Here is a 12,710-nt window from a genome sequence, read left to right as displayed (position 1 = left end):
AAATCACTATATCAGAGACAACATTGTGAATAAATATAATACAGAAGTACATCCCAAATACAAATTATTAGTCAGCAATAACAATATTAGCAATATTCAATCCTATACATTCAATCAAATCAGACTAGTTTTAACTGTGGTATTTGTCATGTTCTCGTGTGAAACTATTTCATGCTCCTGTTTTTAATGGTGTAACAATGTGGACGGGACGGTGTTGTGCTGTGGGTATGGTCGCATGCTTCATCATTAATTAGTAGTAGTTATTATAAGCAGGGAAGGGCGGAGAGCTCCCTGGCATTGTTATGCTGCATACAGGTGTTGGATCTTAATTTAACCAGTAATGTCAAAGCAAAATAATCCTGCAGCAAAATAATTTGAACATTTAGTCCATAATGTTGCTAGATCGTTGGTTAGCTGGCCAAAATTAGGCTACATGAAAACTGCAATACTGTTAGTGTAACCAACCATGTGTTAGTGCAGGTTTTCAGTGAATTCATGAAGCTCATCTGCATTTCCCGAGGTGCATGAAAATTCTCATCAACAAAAGAGTGATCAAATCTGTCGTAACCGGCCGCGACCAGGAGGTCCGTGGGGCGACGCACAATTGGCCTAGCGTCGCCCGGGTTAGGGAGGGCTTGGTCGGTAGGGGTGTCCTTGTCTCATCGCGCACCAGCGACTCCTGTGGCGGGCCGGGCGCAGTGTGCGCTAACCAAGGTGGCCAGGTGCACTGTGTTTCCTCCGGCGCATTGGTGCGGCTGGCTTCCGGGTTGGATGCGTGCTGTGTTAAGAAGCAGTGCGGCTTGGTTGGGTTGTGTATCGGAGGACGCATGACTTTCAACCTTCGTCTCTCCCGAGCCCGTACGGGAGTTGTAGCGATGAGACAAGATAGTAGCTACTACAACAATTGGATACCACGAAATTGGGGAGAAAAAGGGGTAAAAAAAAAAAAAAGTGATCAAATCAATATCCTACATCTGTACGTATATGGTAACGTGATAATATGTTAAACGTTGGAAATGTAGTTCATATAAGCAGTCATTTAAAGAAACAGCATACTAATAATGTTAAGGACGTCAAATTGCCATAAAGTGTATGTGTTGCAAAAACAACAATATAGTCACTATTTTGTTATTCATTTGAATTGGGTTGTTTCTCTCAACATGCTGAGAGACCATATTGCAGTCTAACTTTTACTAACAGAAAACAATTAAGCTAATAATAATTTATTTGCCATTTTTTCCGTTTACAATTTTATTCATAGAAAATGTGCAGTAATTTAAATAAATTAAAAATAGACATATTTGTATTTGTGCTGCTGCGAGGACACAAATATTATACATTTTATAAAGTTTATATAAAAGTATATTTTTTAATTATGTATTTTATTTAAGTATATGTCCACATTTGTTAACATATACTTAAGTTATATGTATTTAACTTATACTTACTGTATACACTGTGTGTTTCAAAACATTAGGAACACCTGCTTTTTCCATGTTCCCTGTGGAACGCTTTTGACACCTTGTAGACTCCATGCTCGGACAAATTGAGGCTGGTCTGAGCGCAAAATGAATGGGGTGCAACTCAATATTAGGAATGTGTTCTTAATGTTTTCTACACAGTGTGTGTTATAAGTATAATTATAATAGTATATGTTTTGGGCAAAAACATGCTAGGAGCAAGGGCATTCAAATTGGTTGATTATTATTGTTTCCCACACATACTGTTGGGTTCTACTTAATTCAATAACTTACATTTACACAAGGAACAGTTTATGTATTATGAAACAACAATTATTTCATGTATTTATGTATTATGAAACACTAATTATTTTAATGTATTTATTTATTATGAAACAACAATTATTTTAATGTATTTATTTATTATGAAACACTAATTATTTTAAGGTATTTATTTATTATAAAACACTAATTATTTGTCCGAACAACGCTTCAAGCAAATGTGTTACTAGTAAAATTGCATATTGTTGTGTAAAAGATACTGTACACAAAAATGCTACTCACAAATTCAAACAAATTCTTAATGAATCATTCTAAATGTACAAAAACAAACACAATCCAGCAAAAGTAAGTCCCTCTATCTAGGCTCCCGACTTTTCCTTCTCTCTCTCCCTTGTTCCCTCTTTCCTCTCATGCAACACAAGACACTGTTTGGAGCAGCTGGTTCCCTCTCCTCTGTGTGTATAACCAATTTGTCATGATCAGACTTCTCACCAACATTCAAACACACAGTCCCCCTCTCCTCTGCAGCCTGATAGATGACTGTACTAACCATTACCACCCTTTTCTGTTATGTGACTGTCTCAAAGCCCAATGAGTGTTGACTCCATAACAAATGAGGACAGAGTAGCTTCGCCATGTAGCATGTCTCCATAATGGACTCTGTAACTTACACTACGTTCATATATGGTACATTGCTAGTAAATACAGTATATGTGTATGGCTATATGTACGGAGTGTGCGCATGTATGGCGCATTACACGGACGTACTATACGTAGCCTGCATGTTGGGGATTGCTTTTCTAGGAACATAGTATGGATATAGCACATACATCTTTTAAATGAATAGAAACAGTATATATTAATTAGCTCAATATATTATTGAAACTACATTTTAGTCTCACGCTGAAAGATTTTGTCTTTAAGCCAAGTGTTCCTGCTGAAAATATTGACACGCACTTGAACTTGAATGAATATGTAAGAACTGAAATAGTCATTTGAACAGACTTAGGGAGAAGGAGATATGATATGAATTAATCGTGTGTCCAAACAAATAAAATAATGATCTTATATTATTAGTGCAATAAAACATGCCAGGGATAAAGCTTCATGTTGATTCATTGAATAATTAAAAAGGACACCAATGACATCATTTGATAAATAAATCTGAACTAAATGATTTGAACACATTATTTGTGGACAAAAGTCAAACTAGCAAAATAAAGTCGAAACCTATCTGAAACAAACTCAAAATCACTCCCACTTTCCAACAAATCCCAAAACCCCCAGTGTCTACCAGTAAGTCATCAGACATAGTAAACCAAGTCCAATATTCAGATATAAGTCCATATTGTTTGGACATAAGCAGGGTTACTCAACCAGTCCTATTCAAGAGATCCATTGTTCCTTCCACACAACACTTAGAACCTAGAAGACTTCTCGAGACATCAAAGAGAACCCTTCAGCATAAAGTTCTACACACCAAATAGGCCAAGTCCCGCTAGCTTTATGAGAGGAAATATACTACTTAACTGGACCCTAAGGTGCCGAGTGAGTGAAGCAATTTAGGGAGCACAGTTCAAAAGTGAAAAGTGTGTGGAACAAGACAGCCCATGCTTTCCCCAACCAATTCAAATCATATGTATTTATAAAGCCTTTTTTACAACAGCAGATGTGTCAAAATGCTTATACCGAAACCCAGCCTAAAACCCCAAAGACCAAGCAAGGCAGACGTAGAACCACTGCCCAAACACAGCAAGCCTACAGAGAGATATCAATTTGATTTTTGGATTTGATGTTTTAAGATCCTCATTAGCTGACGCCAATGGCTCTATAGGTGGCTGGGCGCTACAACCCACCACTACACACCCCTGCACAACACAGAGAGCTATCAATCTGTACAACACAGCGAGCCTACAGAGAGCTATCAATCTGTACAACACAGCGAGCCTACAGAGAGCTATCAATCTGTACAACACAGCGAGCCTACAGAGAGCTATCAATCTGTACAACACAGCGAGCCTACAGAGAGCTATCAATCTGTACAACACAGCGAGCCGACAGAGAGCTATCAATCTGTACAACACAGCGAGCCTACAGAGAGCTATCAATCTGTACAACACAATGAGCCTACAGAGAACTATAAATCTGTACAACACAGCGAGCCTACAGAGAGCTATCAATCTGTACAACACAGCGAGCCTACAGAGAGCTATCAATCTGTACAACACAGCCTTGACCCTATACTCCTATACTCCTTACTCAACAGAGCCATCTCCAGTCTCAGAAACACCCCCGGAGGAACAGAAAAGTCACACCAACCTGGAGCAGCGGTTGCACTGTAGGAGTCCTCTCTATGTTACACCCCACTAGCAGCTACTGTAGTTACGTTATGACCTACGTCTAGTGGCTGAGGAGGCATGAGACTTGCTTACTGCCCGTCTCTCTACTAGCACTGTGACTAACTGTACACCAACTCCACCACCCCAACCCTTTCCTATGTAGTTAAAGTTAACTCCAACACACTGCCCTGTGAGTCCCTGTATGAGAGTGCACTGACGCTATAGTCCAACACACTGCCCTGTGAGTCCCTGTATGAGAGTGCACTGACGCTATAGTCCAACACACTGCCCTGTGAGTCCCTGTATGAGAGTGCACTGATGCTATAGTCCAACACACTGCCCTGTGAGTCCCTGTATGTGAGTGCCCCTATGTAAGTCCAATGTTGTTAACGCTAAGTTGGCCACTATACCAGTACCCCCGGCCCTTCCCTGAGCTGTCCCCCAGTCCACCTGGTTTTTATTTACCACCAGATGTATTGGGGGAGATGGGGGCCATTTTGAGGGTCAACTCTACTAGGATTCCACTATGACAAAAAAATACAGTATTTAAAAAATATGTATATTTTATAGGTTTAAAATAAATGATATTTAAATTACTTGGCTGTTGCAAGGTAATATAATGTGAATGATAAGACGTCTAAATACATAAAACAAAAACAAAAAAGTATTCTTCTAAAACACAACAGATATTTTAGATAGAAGCTGGAATATCGGGTCGGTTAAAGATAGTATTTTTAAAGGTGCATTACCTTTATAACATATATGAAAATAATTATTAGGTGATATGTTCAACTCGGCTTTCTCATACTGCCCGTAACACGGCTTAGATAACATTTCATCCACATCTATTCGCCTTGGTAGGCGCGCGCGCACACACACACACACGCACTCGCACACTGACAATTATATTGAGAATTATATTAATATTTTACCCTAAGGTACATTTATAATAGGAAACATTTAGCAACAGGTTTAACAACACAAAGCCTATCCTAAATGGATATATCAACACACGCCAATGACCGTAATGAGAGATTTCTTTCCCATAACGTTTTCTTAGCACATATATTAAAAACAGCTGCAAGTATGCTGATAATTTGCGTGAATAAATAGTTTATTTCTATTCTTCTACCTATTATTGTTATTATTATTATTTTTTTTACAAAGAACCCATTTCATTAACAAAATATTTCGACCGGCTTTATGAATTATTAGGTGTTAAAACTGTACGTTTACTGACAACGTAGTAATGATTTTGTAACAACTACAGAGGCCTACTTCATCTATCTATTTTTCCACCCAAAAAAGAATGTTCACAACATCGTATAGGTTGTGTGTTTGAATTTGACATCGAAGGAATACTATGGCATCTTCAAATGGGTTTCATGAAGATATTTTGTTTAATCAATTTTCCTAGGCTTATCGGAATCAGATAAATGTCCACAAGCAAATTAAATTAATAGGCCAACATTAACTTTAATTAAGTTGTAAAGTTTCATAGCATGTTTGGATAATGTTTGATATAGTCTGTTGTGTAAAATGCATAGCCTATGCTATTATAACAAAGAAGAAGACTAAACATAATTAATAAGAAGCCTACGACACAGACTTAACAACGTTAGCAAATGCGAACAATATAGGCTATTTAAATCAATTAACTTTTCTCCAACTTTTTCATCTATTTGAAGAAAATTTTTACAAGTTGTTTTCTGCCTTTTAGTCACCAGATAAGCATCATTCTACCTCATGTTTGTCAACACTGTAATTCTCAAAACTCAACATAAAGATCTAAATCAAATTCGATCGATATTTGAAACACTACCCACTTCGGACGACTAGGTCTAATATCCTGTTAATATATCCTTATTATGCATTAATACAAATTATGATTGGGCCAAACCTCGAATCAATCAACTGTAGGCCTACTTTATTTACATGCGGATAGTTCATTTGGTGACATCTCGACACATTTGCGCATTGGTTTCCAGCTCTCATAGAGATAAGCATTTTACCTAAACTCCCAGGCATCCTATTCCATGTGAGGTGCCAATGCAACATATTTACATCCCCTCCATCTGTTGCAGTTTAGCTCGGGGCGGCCCATCCGGGGGAGAGAGAGAACAAACTGCTTTTAGTGAGCCTATCTCCAATTTATTTTAAAAGTCCGGAACAGGACATGACTGGGCCAAAATGTTAGGCCCTAAATTCAGTGCACCGTGCAACACGGTTCTTTCCACCGAGTTTCTCTCAGGACAGCAGCCTACAAGGTGACGCCTGTGACCTACAGGTAAACTCCCCACTTCGCTGACCGTAAATATCATTCAGGGAGCATCCATTTGATTGCGCAATATAAAACTTTTATATTGAGTTACCAAGAAATGTGCCTGCAGAGGACGAACGTTTGCCTAAAAAGTACAACATTAATATAAGAATAATCATCATTAATATAAAAAAGTGACAAGCAATATTGACAAGCAGAATTAATGCATATGACCTACAAACCTGTTCACTTTAAAATAAATGAAATTGACAGATGATCAATTAAGCCCCTTAATCAAAGCAACCCCACCATACCATCACCTAGTCTAATTTAATCCCACTAGATGGCACTAAATGCTTTGCTCTGTGGCTCCAGGAGTCCCTGTGGAGATGGGATTTAACCATATGAGGGCACCATTCTCTTTCTGATGAATCTATAAACCTGGGGTCTCCAAGCCTTTTCTCAGGAAGTTACCCTCCTGCAGGTTTTCACTACAACCCCAGTTGTAACTAACCTGATTCAGTTTATCAACCAGCTAATAATTAGAATCAGGTGTGCTATATTAGGGCTGGATCGAAAACTTACAGGAAGGTAGCTCTCCAGGAACAGGGTCTATCATGTCTCTGTCGTGTCTGTCTATCATGTCTCTGTCGTGTCTGTCTATCATGTCTCTGTCGTGTCTGTCTATCATGTCTCTGTGTTGCAACACAGGGGTCATGGGTTTGTTTCCGGGTGGGGCCACCCATAGGTAATGTATACATGCATGACTACAACTTTAAGTTGCTTTGGATAGTTATTATATTATTATTATATTATTATTATATTATTAAAAACTGCAGCCATAAATGGCAGGTAGCCTGCAGTTAACCCACTGTTCCTAAATAAAGGGCAACTGAACGGAGCATTAGAATGCAAGAAAAAGCAAAGAGTACGGGATAAAATGGTCCCTAGTGGCTCAGTTAGTAGAGCAGGGTGCTTGCAATGTCAGGGTTGTGGGTTTGATTCCCACAGGGGACCAAGATGAAAATGTATCCAGTCACTACTGTAAGTCGCTCTGGATAAGAATGTCTGCTAAATGACTAACATGTAAATACAATCACCTGCCTGTTGATAATTCATATAATAAAGAATAACGCATTTAGGATGATGACCATCTCTCTGACACGGGTGTACGCCGCTACGCTGTCTTTGTCTCACCCGAACGCACACCAGTGGAGGCTGCTGAGGGGAGGACGGCTTATAATAATGTCTGGAAATTAGCGAATGGAAACCATGTATTTCATACCAATCCACCTATTCCGCTCCAGCCATTACCACGAGCCTGTCCTCCCCAATTAAGGTGCTGACAACCTCCTGTGACGCACCCACCCAAACCCCCAATCTCACGAAGAAGACACAGATCAGGTTGTCAAGTCCATCAACCCTAACCGTGCCCCTTGACTTTTCCCAATACGGAACAACCAGTCAATCACGTTCCACAACCCTAATGAACGTTTTCAACAGATCCATCACATAACGCTCGACTGCTTACTCCTCACGTGGTTGTCATGATCACTGAGGTGAGGGAGGGTGAGTTATGGATGGATGGGTCAGCTAGATTACTCATCATGTGGTCTACATGTTTGTTAGGGTGGGGGGGGGGGTCAAAGTATGTATGGACGAGTCCGGGGGGTCTGGGTCAGCTAGATTGAGCCTGAGTTTGCAGCTCCAGGGGATCAAATACATGGTATATGGCACAGCTGAGGGAGCCTCTGATTTGTAGCTGCCCAGGAACGGGTGAGGAATCCTGGCCACAGACACATGGGTAGGATCCTGAGGACTGGAGCTCCATGAGGCTGATGGGTGGTAGCTGTAGTAGTGTGTGTGTGTGTGTGTGTGTGTGGTCTAAGTATAATGGCAGCGATTGGCACATTCCACCTGACGTTTTTAAAAGGTGGAAAGGTATGTTATAGGTTAAATGTGGGGTTTTATTAAGTAATATAAAAACAGTTACGTTAGGGTAACACACACTACAAGCATCACATCCCCTCTGTCCTCTGTCAAATACATGTTGAGTCACATGGTAGCAAACACAAATCCTCTCTCTCTCTCTCTCTCTCTCTCTCTCTCTCTCTCTCTCTCTCTCTCTCTCTCTCTCTCTCTCTCTCTCTCTCTCTCTCTCTCTCTCTCTCTCTCTCTCTCTCTCTCTCTCTCTCTCTCTCTCTCTCTCTCTCTCTCTCTCTCTCTCTCTCTCTCTCTCTCTCTCTCTCTCTCTCTCTCTCTCTCACACACACTCACACTCACACTCACACTCACACTCACACTCTCACACACACACGCACCATAGCTCTTATTTCAGCCACCAGCTATTAGGAAGGTGTAACATAGGATATCAGGGTCACAGAGAAACACACAGGTCAAATGGAATCTTCTGGTCGAAGACAGCTGTACCATAACTGTGTTTCACCACTAAGAGCATTCCTGCTAAAATGATCATACGTGTGTGTGTGTGTGTGTGTGTGTGTGTGTGTGTGTGTGTGTGCATGTGTGTGTTCATTCCTGCTGTTCGGTGTGTGTGTGTGTGTGTGTGTGTGTGCCTTCCTGCTAAAACACACAGTGGAATAACCTAAATGAGTGTTTGACACTGACTACCAGTGGAAGTGAGGAATTGTTCCCTAGAGTACTATGGAAATACACTGACACCTGTTGCAATAATTAAGTAAAACATTTCTTTAAACAGGAAGTTAAGGTTATAAACAATGGATTTACCTTAATCTATACCCATCATTGCCTTCATTATAACTATCAATCATTGTAACCATACAGTAGTAAGTAGCAAGCTCACTTTAACGTCAATTTAAGAGAAAAATAGTCTGATTTCAACCAGACAAAATATCAACCAAAACAGAAAAACACCTAATTGATTGATTCTCAATGGACCAACACTTACAACTGTAATGCATGAATACAACACATTCCTACGGCTAATGTTTTTCAGTTGCTAGATAATGTCTCTGAGTAGAGCGTTGTTTATTCAGCTGGTGTTTCTGAGCACGAAGCTAGCTCATAATACAGCTAATGTTTTTCAGTTGCTAGATAATGTCTCTGAGTAGAGTGTTGTTTCTGAGCACGAAGCTAGCTCATAATACAGCTAATGTTTTTCAAACGGTTCGTCAGTACTTATCCACTGTATCGAATGCTCCTCTGCGCTTTGCATTGTGAGGTGAGCATTGAGCTCTGCATGTGTGTGTCTAAGGTGGTTGGACCTTCTGCAGACTGACACAGGAGCCCCCTAGGAACTGTAGATGGGAGAGACAGAGAATGTCTAAAACGAACTAACAGACTTTTGGGTGGCCTTAGGGATCACTTCCAGGTCAATAGGTCAATTCTTCGCTCCACTATCAGGTCGACGACACTACAGCCCTGCCCAAAAACAAAACCTAACCCCTTCCTCCTGGATTTAGCACTAGATCAGAAAGAATTGGACAGGTATAAGCAGTATTATTGCAGATCCAACTTGGCTTCTGACAGGACAGTTCCGATTTAGGTATTTGCTCATACCTCTCCAATGCTTTCAGATCTACACCCGGAGAATCTTTGGCAGACAGTGAATTGTTTTGGCTATAACATAAAGGGAGAATTGCTAGAACAGCTGTCTGACAAGCAATTTTCCTGTTCTGTTGTAAAATGTATTTATAGCTTTACTAGTGTACCCTTGTGGAGAATCAATTCTCCATTTTCATTGGCTGAGCTGTTCCTGTGACAGATTAAAAAGCCATCTTTTTTTTCTGATGAAATTCCACAGTCAAAACAACAGTGAAATCCAATGTTCCACTGACATTTTGGACAATTTGAAGAATGAAGGGCATCTCCGTGCCACTCAGGAGTCTTCCCTCTCTGCAGACAGCAACACAGGAGCTTTTTTTGGAGTACAGGGTGACGTATTCACATCTCCCCCTCTGTCCCTCTCTCTCCTTCTCTCCCTCATCCCTCTTTCACCCTCTCTTTCCCTCGCTCTCCTTCTCCCTCTCCCTCCCTCGTCCCTCTATCCAAAGCAAGCGTAGCATTTAACCATCTGTCAGCGCCATCAGCCAGCGACTGCCAATCACACCCTGTCACACCCTGGCAACGTGTGCCTCATCAGCCAATCGGAACGCAGTTTCCCCTCCACCTGCTCACCCCCCCCCCCCCCCCCCCCCCAACCCTGACCCCTACCACCCCTGCTGTCCACACATGAAAAACTATGGCCACTCACAACAGGAGGTGTGAGGTATGGCCTCTCCAGCCTCTCTCCCTGGCCTGCCTGCCTGCAAACCTCTCTGTACTCTCATTGCTAAAGACGAGATGCCCTCCTTGAAAGCGATAGTGCCCTGTGCACAGATGAGTAGGATCCCTTTGCCATGGTAGTCCGTGTATATCAGTTCAGAGCAGAGGAAGAGAGAAAAAGGAGAGGGGGAAGAAAAAGTAGAGTATGGAGAGGATGAAGTAAAGAGAGAGAGGGAAAAGGCTTGCCTGTCTACACAGACTCTTTGCTCCGGCCAAACGCCACGCCCACTGATGTTAGTTTTTTCTCCGCAATGAGTCTGGATCTGAATACCTCCCAGACGATTTATAGAATGGAAATCCATTCCAGACAGTCTGATTGGTCCCAGAAACCAATGGGTTGGGCCAGAGCAGAGTCAGAACACACGTGGGGACAGAGGCGTTTGAAAATGTGTCATTGTCTTTGTTTTGTACAACACCCCTCATTTTGACATCACCACAAATGACTTCAACGATGGCAGTCTCAGACTGAAGGAACATAGATCAGTGGAAGAATTCAGTTTGAGGCAAGGGACAGACGGGGAAGAGAGTGGGGTAACGAGAGAGAGAGAGAGAGAGAGAGAGAGAGAGAGAGAGAGAGAGAGAGAGAGGAAAGATGAGAGTATTGAGAGAGTGAAGAAAAGAGAGAGGTAAAAAAGAGAGAGTGTAAGACAGGAAAGTAGCAAGAGAGTGGGGTAAGGAGAGAGAGAGAGAGATAGTGGGATACAGAGAGAGAGAGAGAACATGAGGCATAGCCTAAACATCTCTAGATCTCTCACTCGACCCTGTGGGACAATTTTTTCCACATCTCATTCGTATCCACCCTGACAGGGAGTGTTGAGCCTACTTGAGTTAAGTTACGTTGTAAGATAAGCTCTCTCCTTCCATCTCTGTCAGATGGATTAGACACGGCCGTTCTCCACAGGAGGGGTTCAATTCATGACTCATATTTCTAAGATGGATTTGACTCCAACTGTATTGGATTCCTTCTGCTGTGAGGTAGCCTGGTACCAGATTTCTTTGTGTTGTCTTGCCAACACACTATGACCACAGGAGTTGGCCAAACAGACAGACCAAACTACCCCTGCCTTGCTGTAAGGTAAAAAGTCTACTCAATTTCAATATAAGGGCTTTATTGGCATGGGAAACACGTTCACATTTCCAAAACAAGTGAAGTAGATAATAAACCAAAGTGAAATCAACAATGCAAATTGACAGTAAACATTACACTTACACAAGTTCTAAAAGAATAAAGACATTTCAAATGTCATATTATGTGCAAATAGTTAAAGAACAAAAGGGAAAATAAGTCAACATAAATATGGGTTCTATTTACAATGGTGTTTGTTCATCACTGGTTGCCCCTTTCTTGTGGCAACAGGTCACAAATATTGCTGCTGTGATGGCACACATTGGGTTAATTTTCGAATTCTTTGTGGGTCTGTGTAATCTGAGGGCAATATGTGTCTCTAATATGGTCATACATTTGGCAGGAGGTTATGGGCAGTGAGCACATAACCTGTCTTCTCTTGAGAGCCAGGTCTGCCTACGGCGGCCTTTCTCAATAGCAAGACTATGCTCACTGAGTCTGTACATAGTCAAAGCTTTGGGTCAGTCACAGTGGTCTTCTCATGTACTCTTTCTCTCTCATCAGTAAGAGTGGATTGATGGGGTGTCTAATGTGTGAAAGCTAAAGCTATTGAAATATGTACAGTACAGGAGAAATACATGGGAAATGTACAGGGGAAATGGAGATCGATTAAGCTTTCTAGTTAAGACAGAGGAAACAGTTTAAGGAAAACCTTGCATAACACACACACACACACACACACGCACACACACACACACACACACACACACGTGATTCTGACAGCCAAGCCATGTGGTCCCATATGTCTCCTTCCCAGAAGCCATTGGGATCATTTTCAGGCCACATAAATAGCCAAATAGCCATTAGCACAAATGAACGTAAACAATGAGAAGAAGGAAACGATCTCGCTAACAGCTGCAATGGATCTTCAACAGGAGAGAAAGCCAGCTCAGTGAAAGCCAGTGGACAGAACAGAGTTGTATTTGCCCTGACATAAT

General features: G+C 41.3%; 1 protein-coding gene across 2 annotated transcripts in view; it reads right to left on the bottom strand.

Annotated features, from left to right (window-relative positions):
* The window catches only part of LOC149978761 (RNA-binding protein 20-like), a 71,985-nt gene that overhangs the window by 32,060 nt on the left and 27,215 nt on the right, over positions 1-12,710 (bottom strand). The window contains exon 1 of one of the 2 annotated variants that reach the window (XM_090195636.1): positions 4,062-4,232. The exons of the other annotated variant lie outside the window; for it this stretch is intronic. The gene's annotated coding sequence lies outside the window, so the exon portion shown is untranslated. Of the gene's footprint in view, positions 1-4,061; positions 4,233-12,710 lie in introns of those variants that run through there. 2 annotated transcript variants of the gene reach the window in all.

The sequence above is a fragment of the Oncorhynchus mykiss genome, chromosome 13 (genome assembly GCF_057628025.1).
Source record: "Oncorhynchus mykiss isolate SJ-2025 chromosome 13, ASM5762802v1, whole genome shotgun sequence".
NCBI classification, from domain to species: domain Eukaryota; kingdom Metazoa; phylum Chordata; class Actinopteri; order Salmoniformes; family Salmonidae; genus Oncorhynchus; species Oncorhynchus mykiss.
The sequence above is the reverse complement of the archived record's forward strand: the minus strand, read 5'-3'. Positions and strand labels throughout refer to the sequence as shown.